We start from the raw sequence: 20,096 nt of genomic DNA on the forward strand, positions 1-20,096 counted from the left end.
CTCTCGCTCTCTCTCAAATGTAACATGCTTTAATGGTATGAATGACAAGGTCAATGTAATAAAGTATACAAAGTTTATCTTTGTTTGATGGTTCTGTTAAAGTATAACTTTTTATTTTGAATTTGTGGAAGAAGGAATCTCTAAGTAATATATATGTGACTCGTTTCAGAAAACTAGGCAGGAAACAGGAGAGCCATTTGAACGTAAACTTTTTTTGTTGTTTGTTGCAAAATGCGTATTTTGGCAGAAATGCCTTATGGAACGTGAACTTTCATGTGCCTTAATAACAAACTTGTATGCCATCTGTAAATACGAATAAAATAGTTTGTTAAGCCACGGAAAAAGACAGGAACCTTCACACTAGCCATGATTGGCTGAGATAATGGATGGGCTGGACATGCCGAGAGATGAGTTTGGATTGGTCTGCCATGTAGTACGCTTCTGTCTATAACGTGCTGGTCAGTATGTGTAGGTAATCCTTTGTAACGCAGTTTTTTTAAACGATATCACGTAGTAGAACTACAAAAGTGTTGCTCTCCACTTCTAGAGGACCGAGTTTTGAAATCATTGGAATGCCCGGTGGAATTAGAGTATGATAGCTAAGGAGATGGAGAAAATTATGGCGTTTGATTGCAAATGTGCAGAGGGAGTCGAAAAGAGAACACACAGAAGGCTGTTGTATAAAACACCTGTCTCCGGATTACATCTTCAAACTAAGGGCAACCATGGCATCCGTGACAGAGAGGGAGAAGCGTCCATCCATGTATACGGATAAGATAGTCTAGCTAGCTACATTTTCAGATATTGTACGTTTCTAATTTAATCAGAAAGTTGTTTTCATTTCAAGTTAAAGCATACTGTTAGCTAGCTAGCTAACGTTAGCTGGCTGGCTCGTTAGCTAACATTACGTGTGTGATCTGTGTAGTAATATTATTCGTATCTCAGAGCCCTTTGCATTGCTAGTTATAGTCTAATGTTAGCTAGCTAGCTAACATTGAACCTGGTTGGTTAGTTACCTGCAGATTCATGCAGGGTAGTAACATTATGAGTTGGGATTATGGTTAATTGTTTAGCTATATGATATGGTCATTATTTGAACTGGCTAGCCAGCTAACTTAACATTAGCTAGCTAGCTAACGAGCTAGAAACGAACCAAAACATTGTTTAGAAAGTTGCTTTTAGTTGCTTGGTTTGCTAGATTGAAATATACTAAATGGATTTTTAAACTGGTGGGTTAATTGCTGTTAAAATACACTAGTTATGCTATTTTGGACCACCAGGCAGCCTGTAGTTTTTGTGTTGATACTTTTTCATAACGACAATGACAAGTTTGATGTCGGATGACAATAGAATGTGCATGATGTCACTGCGACAACTGTCGATAGACATAGTATAAACCAGCCTTTAGTCTTGAAATCTTTGGTTGTTTAGTACATGGCCTCACATGTGCATCCTTAAAGAGATGGGTGGGACTTAAGAGGGTGTGAACGATGCTGAATGGTTGTAGACAAAGAAGAGCTTTCCATTAGGTTTACCAAAACATTCAAGGACCATTTTCTCAAAATTGAGGTTACAAGTTTATCAACTTTCAAAGCAGAATTACTTTCCCATTGTTCCTCAACTGCAGTGTATGATATACAATTTTCTAGCTCTGAGTCTCTACTTTTATCCAATGTAAAAAACACAATTTCAAATTTTGCTACATAAGACCGAATCGGTCACAGATTTGGGGCAGGTGATTAGAAATTGTTCTTCACTTTCTATCTCTCCTCACACACAGTGATGACATAGTCTGTCCTCCCTGACCAACCATGTTTTTTGATGGGCGTCCTATTTCAAATGCCATTGGCTATGGTCACTAATTCTGTATTTGGTTATAGGGATACTGCGAGATTCATACAAGATTCATAGCACACCTGTAGACTTCCAGTCATTGTGCTATCGCTAGTTAGCATTGGCTTGAGAAACAACCTCTAACCTTCTTCATACTACACGCAGAGACATGGTATCCACAAGTTCATCTGACTCTGGGTAAGTGGAAAATGGCTTAATTGCCAGAACCTCGCCGTATTCCTTTAAGGTTTTTTCTTTGTTTTCTCTCTCTCTCTCTCTCTCTCTCTCTCTCTCTCTCTCTCTCTCTCTCTCTCTCTCTCTCTCTCTCTCTCTCTCTCTCTCTCTCTCTCTCTCTCTCTCTCTCTCTCTCTCTCTCTGTGTCTCGCTCGTCTGTCTCCAGAGATGAAGGAGGAGATGGGTGTGTGTAGTCAGGTTGTGTCTACTTCCTCATGTATGCTTCAGCAGCTGGAGGGGTCCTGTGCACGCTGGAAAGCACCCCAGGCTCAGCACAGGAGTTCAGAGTCAAGATGACCTGGGATGGGCTCTACAGTTATCTCTGTCGCTCTCTGGTTTCACAGGGGGTAGAGTAGGGGAGCGCTGGTGATGGGGCGACCCGAGGCGAGACTGTGGTCTTTTGACCCTCGCAGAGTGGGTTAGGGAGAGGAGTAGAGTGGTTTGGGAATTGGGGAATTACAGCTTTACCAAGGACATAACAGTCATAGGAGTCACTTCTGCTGCTCTCTATGGAAAACAGGAGAATTCTCCTGTTCCTTTGGGTCTTGGAGGAGGAGATATTGAAAAGAAAGCTAGCGAGATATAGGGGAGAGACAGATAGATATAAAGACAGGGAGAGAGAAGGAGAGAAACTGCATCTGATTTCTGTCGCACTTGGATCTGGATATTGCTTTTGTACCACATACTGTGAGAACTTGGTTAGCAGTCCTAATTGAACTCAACACACTGATGGTCTACTCTACACATATTGTCACTGTACTGCACTGACCTGGACTGTGATGCTGCTCTGTGTCCACAGGGGGGAATCCAGCAGCTGTCGGAGTGCTTACCCCAACAGATTGGGAGGGAGAGTGTCCGGCTGGGCCAGGCTGTGACGGCCATATGGCAGGTAGCGTACAGTAACAGCTCACTCAGGGAGTGACGAAACGCGACACTTAGATAAGTCACTTTAGACAGGAAACAGGCTGTCTCCTGTGGGCCTCTGTCTGTTCCGCCCCACTGTCTCTCTCTCTCTCTTTCTCTCTGACGCTACTGTGAGGCACCACAATGGAATATCTATATTTAATGGAATATCTACATAGGAATACAGAGGCCCATTATCAGCAACCATCAGTCCTGTGTTCCAATGGCACGTTGTGTTTGCTAATCCAAGTTTATCATTTTAAAAGGCTAATTGATCATTGGAAAACCCTTTTGCAATTATGTTAGCACAGCTGAAAACTGGGTTTGGCGGATGCCAGGAGAACGCTACCTGCCCGAATGCATAGTGCCAACTGTAAAGTTTGGTGGAGGAGGAATAATGGTCTGGGGCTGTTTTTCATGGTTTGGGCTAGGCCCCTTAGTTCCAGTGAAGGGAAATCTTAACACTACAGCATACAATGACATTCTAGACAATTCTGTGCTTCCAACTTTGTGGCAACAGTTTGGGGAAGGCCCTTTCCTGTTTCAGCATGACAATGCCCCCGTGCATAAAGTGAGGTCCATACAGAAATTGTTTGTCTAGATCGGTGTGGAAGAACTTGACTGGCCTGCACAGAGCCCTGTCCTCAACCCCATCGAACACCTTTGGGATGAATTGGAACGCTGACTGCGAGCCAGGCCTAATCGCCCAACATCAGTGCCCAACCTCACTAATGCTCTTGTGGCTCAATGGAAGCAAGTCCCCGCAGCAATGTTCCAACATCTAGTGGGAAGCCTTCCCTGAAGAGTGGAGGCTGTTATAGCAGCAAAGGGGGGACCAACTCCATATGAATGCCCATGATTTTGGAATGAGATGTTCGACGAGCAGTTGTCCACATACTTTTGGTCAAGTAGTGTATGTGTTCTAAGCCTATGACATGTATTTTAAGCCTGGCAATCGGCTTTCAAGTTGTCAGTCTTTGTCAGTTGTCAGTCTCAGTGTAGAACATGATGAACCTGGGATCACACTGGAAATGTTGGAGACAAAACTGTTGGCTTCTTAGTGAGTCATTCTCCTTTGACAGGCGATCTATTTCACCACACGCTGGCTCCAGCTGCTCTTCCAAAGGCAGGGGTTAGGATATTTGTGAACTTGGATTTTCTGGTGACATAACAGAAGTGGGGATAATGTAGCCTATTATCATAACAGAGATTGGCAGGTGTAAAATAGTTTAAGATTTTTAAAATGTCAGTCAATGTCAATGTAAACATTTCAGAAAATATTTTTTATTGTTGAAAAACAATGAACTACAAAAATATTCACAATGGATCACCAACTAACTCTGCAGTTGGCTCATCTGTCTATCCTTTCAGCATTGACAGGGGCACTGTGAAAAGGGAAAGCAAATTTAACTATGATGGATAGTGTAATTTCTTGTTCATTTGGATTTGTCCAGGGTAGGGAGGGTTTGGCCGGCAGGGATGTTCTTGTCCCATTGCGCACTAGCGACCCCTGTGGCGGGCAGTGCACGCTGACTTGGTCGCCAGGTGTACGGTGTTTCCTCTCACACATTGGTGCGGCTGGCTTCTGGGTTAAGCAGGCACTGTGTCAAGAAGCAGTGCGGCTCGGTTGGGTTGGGTTGGGTTTCGGAGGACGCACGACTCTCGACCTTCGCCTCTCTCGTGTCCGTACGGGGGTTGCAGCGATGGGACAAAGACTGTAACTACCAATTGGAGAGAAAAAGAGGGGTAAAAAACCCCAAAAAAATATATATACACTTTTTATCAGCTTTTCTCCTCTTGTATGAGGTGCATTCAGTTACACATCAGTACGACATGCTATCTTAACTAGCTACGATCACACAACAACAACTCATTACCTGGGCTTACTTATAATAATAATAATAATAATATGCCATTTAGCAGACGCTTTTATCCAAAGCGACTTACAGTCATGTGTGCATAGATTTTTACGTATGGGTGGTCCCGGGGATCAAACCCACTACCCTGGCATTACAAGCGCCATGCTCTACCAATTGAGCTACAGAGGACCACTTCCGGGGTTCACTCCTAGGATTTCCCACCTCAGCCTCGCTTTCGTTTTCAAAATGACGCCTGCGTGACTAAAGCGTATTAGGCGGGAGGCTGTGGATTGTCTTAATTGGTGGGCTAGAATTCTGCTTTACGGCCTTTTATCTTGGCCACCTTCTTTGTACGTTGTTTGTTATTGCTGGCCGAGTATGAGATTATCTGTCCACGAATAAAAGCTTTAAACGTTTCCCATAGAATGGAGGGAGAAACATCAGGAGTCTTATTGACTTCCACAAAGGACTCTATTTGAGCTGTGATAAAATCAACACAGTTTTGTTCTGCCAGCAGCAATGAATTAATGCACCAGACTTTGTTAGGGCTTTTTCTATCAGGCACTGTAAACTGGAGGACAAGGGGAGCATGTTCAGATATTACAATGTTGTCATAGTTGCAAAGGTTGACATGTGACATCAATTTGTTGTTACAAACCAATAGTCAATACATGAAAAGGTATGGTGAACATGGGGGAGAGGGGCATTATTATTAGAGAGAGAGGGGCATTATTATTAGAAGAGTGGTCAAAAAGTGGATCCAGCACACAGTTAAAGTCTCCGCCTAGGATTAGTTGATGGGTGTTTAGATCAGGCAGTATACAGTCGTGGTCAAAAGTTTTGAGAATGACACAAGTATTGGTCTTCACAAAGTTTGCTGCTTCAGTGTTTTTAGATATTTTTGTCAGATGTTACTATGGTATAGTGAAGTATAATTACAAGCATTCCATAAGTGTCAAAGGCTTTTACTGACAATTACATTAAGTTTATGCAAAGAGTCAATATTTGCAGTGTTGTCCCTTCTTTTTCAAGACCTCTGCAATCCGCCCTGGCATGCTGTCAATTAACTTCTGGGCCACATCCTGACTGATGGCAGCCCATTCTTGCATAATCAATGCTTGGAGTTTGTCAGAATTTGTGGGTTTTTGTTTGTCCACCTGCCTCTTGAGGATTGACCACAAGTTCTCAATGGGATTAAGGTCTGGGGAGTTTCCTGGCCATGGAACCAAAATGTCGATGTTTTGTTCCCCGAGCCACTTAGTTATCACTTTTGCCTTATGGCAATGTGCTCCATCATGCTGGAAAAGGCATTGTTCATCACCAAACTGTTATTGGATGGTTGGGAGAAGTTGCTTTCGGAGGATGTGTTGGTACCATTCTTTATTCATGGCTGTGTTCTTAGGCAAAATTGTGAGTGAGCCCACTCCTTTGGCTGAGAAGCAACCCCACACATGAATGGTCTCAGGATGCTTTACTGTTGGCATGACGCAGGACTGATGGTAGCGCTCACCTTGTCTTCTCCGGACAAGCTTTTTTTCCGGATGCCCCAAACAATCGGAATGGGGATTCATCAGAGAAAATGACTTTACCCCAGTCCTCAGCAGTCCAATCCCTGTACCTTTTGCAGAATATCAGTCTGTCCCTGATGTTTTTCCTGGAGAGAAGTGGCTTCCTCGCTGACCTTCTTGACACCAGGCCATCCTCCAAAAGTATTCGTCTCACTGTGCATGCAGATGCACTCACACCTGCCTGCTGCCATTCCTGAGCAAGCTCTGCACTGGTGGTGCCCCGATTCCGCAGCTGAATCAACTTTAGGAGACGGTCCTGGCGCTTGCTGGACTTTCTTGGGCAACCCTTAAGCCTTCTTCACAACAATTGAACCTCTCTCCTTGAAGTTCTTGATGATCCGATAAATGGTTAATTTAGGTGCAATCATACTAGCAGCAATATCCTTGCCTGTGAAGCCCTTTTTTGTGCAAAGCAATGATGACGGCACGTGTTTCCTTGCAGGTAACCATGGTTAACAGAGGAAGAACAATGATTTCAAGCACCACCCTCCTTTAAAGCTTCCAGTCTGTTATTCGAACTCAATCAGCATGACAGAGTGATCTCCAGCCTTGTCCTCGTCAACACTCTCACTTGTGTTAACGAGAGAATCACTGACATGATGTCAGCTGGTCCTTTTGTGGCAGGGCTGACATTTTTTGGGATTAAGTTCATTTTCATGGCAAAGAGGGACTTTGCAATTAATTGCAATTCATCTGATCACTCATAACATTCTGGAGTATATGCAAAATGCCATCATAAAAACTGAGGCAGCAGACTTTGTGAAAATTAATATTTGTGTCATTCTCAAAACTTTTGACCACAACCGTAGACACCAAATTTTTCATGAAGTTCATATCGTCCACATTAGGGGTATAAATATTTACCAGAACCACAGGAATATTATACAGCATCCCTGAGACCATAATATATTTACCATTAATGTCTGCGATACCTGAGAAGGTGCAAAATGTGTATTATGATTGATCAGAATAGTTATCCCACGTTATCTGCTTTGATAGCTAGAGCTGAAAACCTGCCCAACCCAGGATTTGTTTTAAGCGTGAATGGTCATCTGGGTAGAGGTGTGTTTAAAAAACAACAACCAATATTTGCCTTGAGAAGTTGTAAGTGTGCCAAGACCTTGTTGCATTAAACAGATTTCAAAATTCATTTTCCATTCCAACTGATACAGTTGAGCCATAGGCCCCCTTGGCCTGTCTATTATCTTGATTTGACATGTGTTGTACAGGAAGATATCTGTGTACAAACATGTAACCCTTTCCTGCCTGGCGGAATGTGACAATTTTTACTGGACCATGACCTCGGTGTGCATAAATGAGAATAATTTGCTGGTGTCAAGCCTTATATAAAAACATGATACATCTTTTAAAAGCTGAGAAACAGCTCTTTCAAATTATGACAATAGCACCACATCAATCCAATTGTAATCAGTCAAGAAAAAACACCTGTGAAAATGTGTATCTTATACGAAAATCAATGCTTTTCTCCCAAACAACTGCCATTTACAAAACGTTCTAATAACGATAGAAAAAACTTGGAGCATATAGACTCTTCCTTATTTTGTAAGGATTGATCATCTGAAATCAGATGGGCTATAGACGTTTTAGTGACCGATGGTATTTTTCTCAAATTCTATGGAATGATCTACGATAAGACACTTTCTTATCTTGATAGTATATTAAACACATATCTCCGCCAAAGCAAATTACAAATAGCATTTAGTCTTACATATGATAAGGAAAGAAAAACAAGTGATATAATATTAATAAAACAATAACTTTCGTAAAATAATAATCTTAGGGGAATACATTGTCTCATTCAAACCTGAAAATGAAGACATTTAAAACTCTATCATAAACATATCATTATACAACATTCATTTCAGGTTCACTTCCATCAAAATCTAACTGGAATTACAAAATATCAAACAAATAAGGCATATAACAATAATTATTAGCTTTTACAACTTACATTTCTACATTCAACTAGCATATACACTGACTGTACAAAACATTAGGAGCACCTTCCTAATATTGAGTTGCACCGCCTTTTGCCCTCAGAGCAGCCTCAATTTGTCGGGGGCATGGACTCGAAAGCATTACACAGGGATGCTGGCCCATGTTGACTACAATGCTTCCCATAGTTGTGTCAAGTTGGCCGGATGTCCTTTGGGTGGTGGAACATTCTTGATACACACAGGAAACTGTTGAACGTGAAAAACACAGCAGCGTGGCAGTTCTTGACATTCAAACCGGTGCGCCTGGTGCCTACTACCATACCCCGTTCAAAGGCACTTACAGTGCATTCGGAAAGTATTCAGACCCCTTGACCTTTTCCACATTTGGTTACGTTACAGCCTTTTTCTAAAATGGATTAAAGACTTTTTTTTCTCCTCATCAATCTACACACACTACCCCATAATGACAAAGCGAAAACAGGTTTTTGAAATTTTAGCAAATGTATTACAAATAAAAAACAGAAATATATTATTTACATAAGTATTCAGCCCCTTTGATATGAGACTCAAAATTGAGCTCAGGTGCATCCTGTTTCATCCTTGAGATGTTTCTACAACTTGATTGGAGTCCATCTGTGGTAGATTCAATTGATTGGACATGATTTGGAAAGGCACACACCTGTCTATATAAGGTCCCACAGTTGACAGTGCATGTCAGAGCAAAAACCAAGCCATGAGTTCGAAGGAATTTTTCGTTGAGCTCAGAGACAGGATTATGTCAAGACACAGATCTGGGGAAGGGTACCAAAACATTTCTGCAGCATTGAAGGTCCCCAAGAACACAGTGGCCTCCATCATTCTTAAATGAAAGAAGTTTGGAACCACCAAGACTCTTCCTAGAGCTGGCTGCCCGGCCAAACTGAGCAATCGGGGGAGAAGGGCCTTGGTCAGGGAGGTGACCAAGAACCTGATGGTCACTCTAACAGAGCTCCAGCTTTCCTCTGTGGAGATGAGAGAACCTTCCAGAAGGACAACCATCTCTGCAGCACTCCACCAATCAGGCCTTTATGTTAGAGTGACCAGACGGAAGCCACTCCTCAGTAAAAGGCACATGCAGCCCACTTGGAGTTTGTCAAAAGGCACCTAAAGACTCTCAGATCATGAGAAACAACATTCTCTGGTCTGATGAAACCACGATTGAACTCTTTGGCCTGAATGCCAAGCGTCACGTCTGGAGGAAATCTGGCACCATCCCTATGGTGAAGCATGGTGGTGGCAGCATCATTCTGTGGGGATGTTTTTCAGCGGCAGGGACTGGGACACTAGTCAGGATTCATCATAGCGCTTGATGGTTTTTGCGACTGCACTTGAAGAAACTTTCAAAGTTCTTGAAATGTTCCGTATTGACTGACCTTCATGTCTTAAAGTAATGATGGACTGTCGTTTCTCTTTGCTTATTTGAGCTGTTCTTGCCTTAATATGGACTTGGTCTTTTACCAAATAGGGCTATCTTCTGTATACCCCCCCTACCTTGTCACAACACAACTGATTGTCTCAAACGCATTAAGAAGGAAATAAATTCCTCAAATTAACTTTTAAGAAGGCACACCTGTTAATTGAAATGCATTCCAGGTGACTACCTCATTAAGCTGGTTGAGAGAATGACAAGAGTGTGCAAAGCTGTCATCAAGGCAAAGGGTGGCTATTTGTATATAAAATACATTTAGATTTGTTTAACACTTTTTTGGTTACTACATGATTCCATATGTGTCATTTCATAGTTTTGATGTCTTCATTATTATTCTAAAATGTAGAAAATAGTAAAAATAAAGAAAAACCCTTGAATCAGTAGGTGTGTCCAAACTTTTGACTGGTACTGTAAATGTTATCATTATCAACATAAAATCGATGTATATACCGTTTCTTACCATCGGAAACATGTTTTAACTTTTACCTCAGATGTATGTTTCCGATTTTTGAATGGATGGGCTGGAAATGGATGGCCCTTTCCAGCCCGTCCATTAAAACATCAGAAACATGTTTCCGAAGGTTGTCACGTCAATACCTATGTGCGACAATCTCTCTTTTAAATAGGTTACAATGCCTGCATTAGTGATATACGATTGTTTTAGGGGTTAAGGGACAGATCGAAATGTACAGAACTGTAACCTGGAGGAAAATGGGGGTGGTTCATGCTTTTTAAATTTCAGTCAGGCGGAGGGTTTAGTATTTTTTTTAAATCTAGTCCAGGGGAGGGTCATGTCATTTGTAATTGATAACGTTTCAATATTTCTCAGTGTTTTAGAATGAGTTGCTTATTAGGCTATACTGTATATGGATATGTGCCCGATGTCACCCCTCATCTATGATTCTCAGCTGGGGCAATATCAATTGCGCATATAGGCTCAATCAAATGATCCATATCCTATAGCCTGCGAAGTGCATGCTCGGAGAGATATACAAGTTCAGTAATTATAACAATATTCTCTACTCAGATTTCATATCTTGGTGGAGTTAGGCCTGCATAATACAATCAAAATAGGCAGGTGGGAGGGAGAGGAGCAGAGATGCGTTTAAAACTCATTTTGTGGTTCATTATAGTTTCAATAAATAAAAAGGAAGTTCATTCTCCTCTCTCTACTATTTTTGTGTATACAAATAATAATATAAACATGGAAAAAAGGGAACAGAGAGTAACGGAGACGCAGTTAGGAGACATTATGCAGTCCATGATAGTTCCGGTAAATAAGGGATTTTGTCCTCCTCTCTCCACCATTTTAATTTGAAAATAGTAATAGAAACAAAACGAACAAAAAAAGCAAATGGGACCTTGTAGGATATAGTAGATTAATAGGCTTAGGGCCAACATAATGCAGCCTATTTCATAGTTGACTAATCAAATCAGTCCTGTGCCGCCACAGTTCCCTCATAGGCCACCTAATGCACCTCAAGTTCATAAGCAGAAACTTAACCTACATATCCCACTCAAGGCCCCGCTCTACTCATACTGAGCATAATATGAACTTAACAATAACTTAACTTATTTGTTGGTAGTCGGACAGAGTCTTACCATTCTATCCATCTTTTTTTTGGGGGGGGGGGCGGTGTATTTTTTGCTTGGACCGGTGTATTTTCTGGTGAGGTTATTCTCTGCTAGGAATGCAAGGATTTCAGCCTTGGATATGAAGGATATTTTCTCTTCATGGTAGTCCACCATCAGCATCGCCAGGAAGCGTAATCCATACTCAATGCTGTGATCTCTCAAGACTGCTTCTAAACCTCCACTGAGTAGTCAGGGAATATTCGGATCTGTGCATAATCGAAGCTCAGGTGGCCCTTCTCCAGAGAGAGAGTGTCATATGTATAATTTATCTTGAAGTTGCAGAAATCTCACCCAAACATTGGAGACCTGTGCGCAATTTGTAGTTCAATGCGCGCGGGGACACGAGCCGAACATGTTGAAGAAGAATGTTTCAAAGAAGGCTATAGGATCATATCCTTCTCAGCCTTCTGCCAGGCCTTGGATTTTCACATTTACATTTTAGTCATTTAGCAGACGCTCTTATCCAGAGCGACTTACAGGAGCAATTTAGGGTTAAGTGCCTTGCTTAAGGGCACATCGACAGATTTTTCACCTAGTCGGCTCGGGGATTAGAACCAGCGACCTTTCGGTTACTGGCACAACGCTCTTACCCACTAAGCTACCTGCCGCCCCGAATTTCCTAGTTCTATTTTCCAGTGCTGTGTTCTTCTCTCTCAGGGCCTCCAGCTGCACTGTGAGCATTTTGTCTTTTCCATCGCTGTTGCGTTGCTCCATTGTATTTACCCGTCCATTCAGCATTATTAGCTTAGTCTCCACGGACCCTAACGTGACTGATTTGTGTTACTGATTTGATTTGTCTGTGCATGTGTGTGCGTGCACGCATCTGCGTGTTTATGTGTGTGTGCGTGTGTGTGTGTATGCCCCACAGGATGATGAGTGGGCCAAGGTGACGACAGCCACCCACTCCTACCTGTGCAGATCAGCGATTGTCACCTGCCCTCCTCACCTAGCAGGTCAGTGTGTGTGTGTCAGGCCTCTGTCACCCTACCTCTGTCACCTCTACCCCATCACTCCTTTAATGAAATATCCACTGACACAGAAACTCACAGCTCAGCTACTCATGTGTATTAACCAGGACAGCCATGCAGATATGATAAGACCTTGGTTCCACTGACTCATGCCTGGCTGTGGCTCCCATAGCTCTCTTGCTCCCAGACTCTATGGACTCTGGCTCTACCCTACCCATGGAGCTGGGAGCTGGGATGGAGGCATGGCCCCAATGCCCGCCACCCAGAACTCTCCGCCCATCGAGCCCCGAGCCATGGACCCCAGCCAGGACACTTAATGAGACAGGTCTGGGAACAGCATTGAATTATGCAGCAGGGATCGTCCGGGCTCTGTCGCCAGTGTTCCGCTGGATCTAAATCAGCTAAGGAGGCAGCCTGGAAGGTGACAGGGACTCTTAAAACCAGAGGCAGTGCAGTGATTTAGAGGTCCGTCCAAAAAGAAGGGTGAGTGATGAATAAAAGAAGCAAATGGCGCTTAAAGTAATCTGTGTGTTCACTTTGAAATTCAGATGCCCTGGAAAGTGCCCTGGCATTTCCAGTCATAGGAAGCTGGGTATGGATAGACCTTGGCATGGAGCAGGATTCTGACTGAGGAAGAAGTGAGGACGTTGTGTAAAGCCGACTCACACACTCGTGCACGTGTACACCCACACTTTGGCGGTATCCAGATTTCCATACCTTCATACTGTTCCTCTACCATATTACCGGAAGTGCACACAAGGGGCGCTATTACTTTCCAAACGTAAAAAACAACAAAACAAATGCTAACAAAGTTCTAGCGAATTCCCATAGCGGACGCTAACAAGCTCAAGCGAACATAAACTAATTGCAAGGACAGACTGTTGTGTATTGATATTCTAGTTTGTCCCTTTAGGGCACCTGTAGTATCCCCCCTGCATTAGTACATTAGAATGCTTGGAATATTTTGTCCTGTGAAACGCATTAAACAATGCCCACGTTAGTTTCTACTCCCGTGTCATGTCCTGTCCTTATATTTGTTGTATAAGTAATACAGTGTGCTATACAACACAGACAATCCAGATCATAGAGTACAACAATCTCAAAAGGCTACTCACACTTGATCTTGGAGGGGATTGATTGTCTCTGCTGTAATCATGCAAGCTAGCCACCTATAACTAGCAAGTTAGCAAACCAAATGCATAGCTGGAGCCCTGAGCTGGAGATTATTACTTTTTTTGCACATCTTAGATAGTTAACATATAGTTATAGCTATGATATTTAGCTGGCAAACATGAGTAGTGAATTTCAAGTGTAACTTGATCACCTCTCGGCTGCACAACAGTGGATCATCAAGTCACTAAACGTCAATATTCTCTGTGTCCTCTTTGTTAAGAAACATACCTCAATTGAATTTGATTGAATATTAAAAACTAAACAAAAAAATGAACAATTATTTTGACGGTATTAATAATCACACTGTGGGTATTTCAAATACCCCAGTATACTGTATACCGCCCAAGCCTAACCCACACACATTCACACATTCCTTATCAATAGTACATAAATATTACCCTCCTAACAAACAAAGACATGTTTTCAAGGTTTCATCACAATGGACATACTCCACTTACAGACTGAAGAACACTCAGCTGTTCTACTCATTATACAGATCCACAACATTACACACACACACACACGACAGTGACACACATACTGTATATGCAAACACATGCAGAGCCCTTCTCTCGCACTGTCTGCGAGTTGCGTGTTCTCTGATCCATCATGTCTTGGCGGTTGTATGACTTATCCCCCATCCATCTATCTTTTACAGTGGCTTGCGAAAGTATTCACCCCCCTTGGCATTTTTCCTATTTTGTTGCCTTACAACCTGGAATTAAAATGGATTTTTGGGGGGGTTTGTATCATTTGATTTACACAACATGCCTACCACTTTGAAGATGCACAATATTTTTTATTGTGAAACAAACAAGAAATAAGACAAAAAAACTGAACTTGAGCGTGCATAACTATTCACCCCCCCCAAGTCAATACTTTGTAGAGCCACCTTTTGCAGCAATTACAGCTGCAAGTCTCTTGGGATATGTCTCTATAAGCTTGGCACATCTAGCCACTGGGATTTTTGCCCATTCTTCAAGGCAAAACTGCCCCAGCTCCTTCAAGTTGGATGGGTTCCGCTGGTGTACAGCAATCTTTAAGTCATACCACAGATTCTCAATTGGATTGAGGTCTGGGCTTTGACTTGGCCATTCCAAGACATTTAAATGTTTCCCCTTAAACGACTCCAGTGTTGCTTTAGCAGTATGTTTAGGTTCATTGTCCTGCTGGAAGGTGAACCTCCGTCCCAGTCTCAAATCTCTGGAAGACTGAAACAGGTTTCCCTCAAGAATTTCCCTGTATTTAGCGCCATCCATCATTCCTTCAATTTTGACCAGTTTCCCAGTCCCTGCCGATGAAAAACATTCCCACAGCATGATGCTGCCACCACCATGCTTCACTGTGGGGATGGTGTTCTCGGGGTGATGAGAGGTGTTGGGTTTGCGCCAGACATAGCATTTTCCTTGATGGCCAAAAAGCTCAATTTTAGTCTCATCTGAATAGAGTACCTTCTTCTAAATGTTTGGGGAGTCTCCCACATGCCTTTTGGCGAACACCAACCGTGTTTGCTTATTTTCTTCTTTAAGCAATGGCTTTTTTCTGGCCACTCTTCCGTAAAGCCCAGCTCTGTGGATTGTACAGCTTAAAGTTGTCCTATGGACAGATACTCCAATCTCCGCTGTGGAGCTTTGCAGCTCCTCCAGGTTTATCTTTGGTCTCTTTGTTGCCTCTCTGATTAATGCCCTCCTTGCCTGGTCCATAAGTTTTGGTGGGCGGCCCTCTCTTGGCAGGTTTGTTGTGGTGCCATAATCTTTCCATTTTTTAATAATGGATTTAATGATGCTCCGTGGGATGTTCAACGTTTCTGATATTTTTTTATAACCCAACCCTGATCTGTACTTCTCCACAACTTTGTCCCTGACCTGTTTGGAGAGCTCCTTGGTCTTCATGGTGCCGCTTGCTTGGTGGTGCCCCTTGCTTAGTGGTGTTGCAAACTCTGGGGCCTTTCAGAACAGGTGTATATATACTGAGATCATATGACAGATCATGTGACACTTAAATTGCACACAGGTGGACTTTATTTAACTAATTATGTGACTTCTGAAGGTAATTGGTGTCATCAGATCTTATTTAGTGGCTTCATAGCAAAGGGGGTGAATACATATGCACGCACCACTTTTCCGTAATACATTTTTTGAAACAAGTTATTTTTTTCATTTCACTTCACCAATTTGAACTATTTTGTGTATGTCCATTACATAACATCCAAATGAAAATCAATTTAAATTACAGGTTGTAATGCAAAAAAATGGGAAAAACGCCAAGGGGATGAATGCTTTTGCAAGGCACGGTATAATAACTGGTCGTCCTTTTTGCCTGTTTCTCAGCCATCTCAATGATTTATGAACTGTTTGGTTTTACTTCATATTATAATACTCTGCGAGAGATTGTGGCGCCAGAATATGAGAGATTTAGCTGTGGTTTGGCTGTGAACATTGCTACTTATTCAGTTTTCATACTCTAAATGTTTTATTTGTTCCAAAGCTTATTAGACATGTCAAGCTGTTGTTTTGTGGTTGTCAGCCTCAAAACTACTCTCTTGTTATCACTCTTAGCAAATTCTTGTAATGTGACTCAATAGAGTTAATATGTCCTGCTTTTCTAGCAATGTTCTACTCTACAATACACACAGCTCTCCATGTTCTAAATTAGCATTTTGTTTGCATTCGGAAAGTATTCAGACCCTTTGACTTTTTCCACATTTTGTTACGTTACTGCCGTATTCTAAAATGGATTAAATCGTTTTTTTCATCATCAATCTACACACAATACCCCATAGTGACAAAGCAAAAACTGGGTTTTAGAAATGTTTGCAAATGTATAAAAAATTAACAACTGAAATATGACATTTACATAATTATTCAGACCCTTTACTCAGTACTTTGTTGAAGGACCATTGGAAGCGATTACAGCCTCGAGTCTTGTTGGGTATGACGCTACAAGCTTGGCACACCTGTATTTGGGAAGTTTCTCCCATTCTTCTCTGTAGATCCTCTCAAGCTCTGTCAGGTTGGATGGGGAGCATTGCTGCACAGCTATTTTTAGGTCTCTCCAGAGATGTTCGGGTTCAAGTCCGGGCTCTGGCTGGGCCACTCAAGGACATTCAGAGACTTTTCCCGAAGCCACTCTTGCGTTGTCTTGGCTGTGTGCTTAGTGTCGTTGTCCTGTTGGAAGGTGAACCTTCGCGCCAGTCAGAGGTCCTGAGTGCTCTGGAGCAGGTTTTCATCAAGGATCTCTCTGTACTTTGCTCCGTTCATCTTTCGCTCGATCCTGACTAGTCTCCCAGTCCCTGCTGCTGAAAGACATCCCCACAGCATTATGCTGCCACCACCATGCTTCACCGTAGGGATGGTTCCAGGTTTCCTAAAGACGTGACGCTTGGCATTCAGGCCAAAGAGTTCAATCTTGGTTTCATCAGACCAGAGAATCTTGTTTCTCATGGTCTGAGAGTCTTTTAGGTGCCTTTTGGCAAACTCTAAGCGGGCTGTCATGTGCCTTTTACTGAGGAGTGGCTTCCTTCTGGCCACTCTGCCATAAAGGTCTGATTGGTGGAGTGCTGCAGAGATGGTTGTCCTTCTGGAATGTTCTCCCATCTCCACAGAGGAACTCTGGAACTCTGTCAGAGTGACCATCGGGTTCTTGGTCACCTCCTTGACTAAGGCCCTTCTCCTCCAATTGCTCAGTTTGGACGGTCGGCCAGCTCTAGGAAGAGTCTTGGTGGTCCCAAACTTCTTCCATTTAAGAATGATGGAGGCCACTGTGTTCTTGGGGACCTTCAATGCTGCAGAAATGTGTTGGTACCCTTTCCCAGATCTGTGTCTCGACATAATCCTGTCTCGGAGCTCTACGGACAATTCCTTCGACCTCATGGCTTGGTTTTTGCTCTGACATGCACTGTCAACTGTGGGACCTTATATAGACAGGTATGTGCCTTTCCAAATCATGTCCAATCAATTTAATTTACCACAGGTGGACTCCAATCAAGTTGTAGAAACATCTCAAGGATGATCAATGGAAACAGGATGCACCTGAGCTCAATCTTGAGTCTCATAGGAAAGGGTCTGAATATTTAAGTAAATAAGTTATTTCAGTTTTTTATTTGTAATACATTTGCAAAGATTTAAAAAAAACTTGTTTTCATTTTGTTATTATGGGGGTATTGTGTGTAGATTGATGAGGATTAAAAATATATATATTTTAGAATAAGTTTGTAATGTATCAAAATGTGGAAAAAGTGAAGGGGTTTGAATACTTTCCGAATGCATTGTATACTTGATTCTGCGTTGTATGTGATTGTGTTTGAGAAGTAGTAGCTAGGTTGCTTTGAGCATGGCAGCTGTTTGTGTGCATGAGTGTGTGTGCACATCTGCACTTGTCCGTGTATGTGTCTTCATGCATGTGTGTGTGTGTGTGTGTGTTTGTTTGTGTGTATGCACGTTTGCTTGTATGTGTGTGCGCCTTTGTGTGTGTGTGTGCGTGTGTGTATTTTCTGTTGTGGATGTGGGTGAATTAAGGTGCAATCTACAGGGGTGAAATTAGGTTCTGGGCAATCGGCATCTCCCTCTCAGTATAGTTCTACATGACTAAACTGGAATTTCAAATGTATGCAATTGGACTTGACTTGCAGACAAGCATCCCACCGCCTGATATTGCCATCTATCTTTGCTCTGAAAGAGGAGCAATGGCAATGGACCCGACAGATCTGCCACTCATAGTTAATCCATATGGTTTGTTTACACTGTAGGAAAACAGGTAAGCAATGCATTAGCATTGATTTGCCCACTATGACCCAAGCCTCATACAGCAGGCTGAAAGGCTCTCAGAAACTGTGTGGATAGGATTACATACTGACTTATTTAGTATAGCACGGAAAGTAGGAGTTATTGCGAAGTCGAAGTGATTCTAAAGATATACGGTAGATATTAATCTCTGTGGAAGATTAAACCTTTGAAAATGGATTTGGTTATCAGTTTATTACATTGCATATCTCTCTTTGTTTCTAAGAAAAGCACATACCGGTAAACTGCATTTGTGCTGTATTTATTTTCAGTTTCTTATCCATTTTCTTCTGGCTCTTGAGAGAATGTAGCAACAAAGTTGGAGATAGAAAATGAGCCGTGTAAAATCCTTGAGCACTCTTGCCGGAGGCTATGAATATATCTCAGTTCTGTTTCACAGGTCACTGTCAAAAGAACTGGAGAGACAGATGTGCGGTATTCAAGGTAGGGGAAAAAGACTAACATTAAGGAAAAATTAAGGAGAGAGTGAATTAGTGAGGAGCTAGAGGGCGAGAGAGAGAAAATGAGAGAGAGAGGGAGGGGAGGGAGGGGGGAGAGGGAGACGGGTGAAAACAGACTGCAATGGAAATGAACTTAGTTGAAAACTGAGTCACAATGAGTCAGGGTTAGGGAGTCAGTGGAGCGGAACACTTTCCCTTTTAAAGATGAGGTGTGTGTCTAGACTGGCAGACAGTGTCACTGGGACGATAGTCCTTCATGATTGACTGTCACTGTCGGATTGGAGTGATAGGCCTCTACCGATACGAAGAAAATTCTGTCACCCAGTTTCAGAAGGAACCACTTGAATCTGTTTGTTTAGCCCAGAGAAAGACATACATTCCTTCTCCAGGGAAGCAGCTTGTAGCTCCTGCAGTCCACTCCCCTGACCAGGCTGTAAAACACCCCCATCGAACTAATCAAGCGCTTTATTGTCCCATTTTATATTGAGTTCAGGTGGGAAGACAATTAGTTAAACCAAGCCTTTTAGTGTTTGATTGGAACAAAAGCTCGTCATCCACTCTCCTCCTCCTCCCCATCTCTCTAGTGTGCCAGCCAGTGTATACTCCTGTTCCCTGTTGCTTTATTCTCTACCCTCTGAGTGACATTGGACTGTTGGTTGGTCTGTGGCTATGGATGTGGTTGTGAATGTGATTGAGTATAAGAAGTGGGTCCAGTGTTTACAATAGAGTATTGCAGTGGGGCTCTGTACTTCATGGGTCAAGAGCCTGGACCTGTGATCATGTGACTGCAGGTTTACATCTAAATTCAGGTATTGGAGGTGCTTTAGTCTTGGTCTTACTACACAGTTGCTTTATTCTCTACCCTCTGAGTGACATTGGACTGTTGGTTGGTCTGTGGCTATGGATGTGGTTGTGAATGTGATTGAGTATAAGAAGTGGGTCCAGTGTTTACAATAGAGTATTGCAGTGGGGCTCTGTACTTCATGGGTCAAGAGCCTGGACCTGTGATCATGGGACTGCAGGTTTACATCTAAATTCAGGTATTGGAGGTGCTTTAGTCTTGGTCTTACTACACAGCACTGTAATGTTCACACCATGACAATTGACCAGATCACAACAGTTTATCTGTGTTCAGCTCTGGAGACAAGTAGAATACTGTACAGAGACAATTTTAAAAGCCTATTGCAATCTGAATGAGGTAGTCATCAGGGAATGAATGAATCAGGGGATGAATGAATGATCGAAAGCAATTGTG

The 20,096-nt window shown here is 42.5% G+C and overlaps 1 pseudogene across 1 annotated transcript in view; it reads left to right on the forward strand.

Moving 5' to 3' along the window:
• The window catches only part of LOC311099813 (amine oxidase [flavin-containing]-like), a 131,321-nt pseudogene that overhangs the window by 50,805 nt on the left and 60,420 nt on the right, over positions 1-20,096 (forward strand). Inside the window, exons 6-9 of the transcript in view lie at positions 2,234-2,360; positions 2,867-2,956; positions 12,327-12,411; positions 12,614-12,806. The product of the transcript in view is annotated as an amine oxidase [flavin-containing]-like (transcript). The remainder of the gene's footprint in view (positions 1-2,233; positions 2,361-2,866; positions 2,957-12,326; positions 12,412-12,613; positions 12,807-20,096) is intronic.

The sequence above is a fragment of the Coregonus lavaretus genome, assembly GCF_964263955.1.
Source record: "Coregonus lavaretus genome assembly, chromosome: 24".
Lineage (NCBI taxonomy): Eukaryota > Metazoa > Chordata > Actinopteri > Salmoniformes > Salmonidae > Coregonus > Coregonus lavaretus.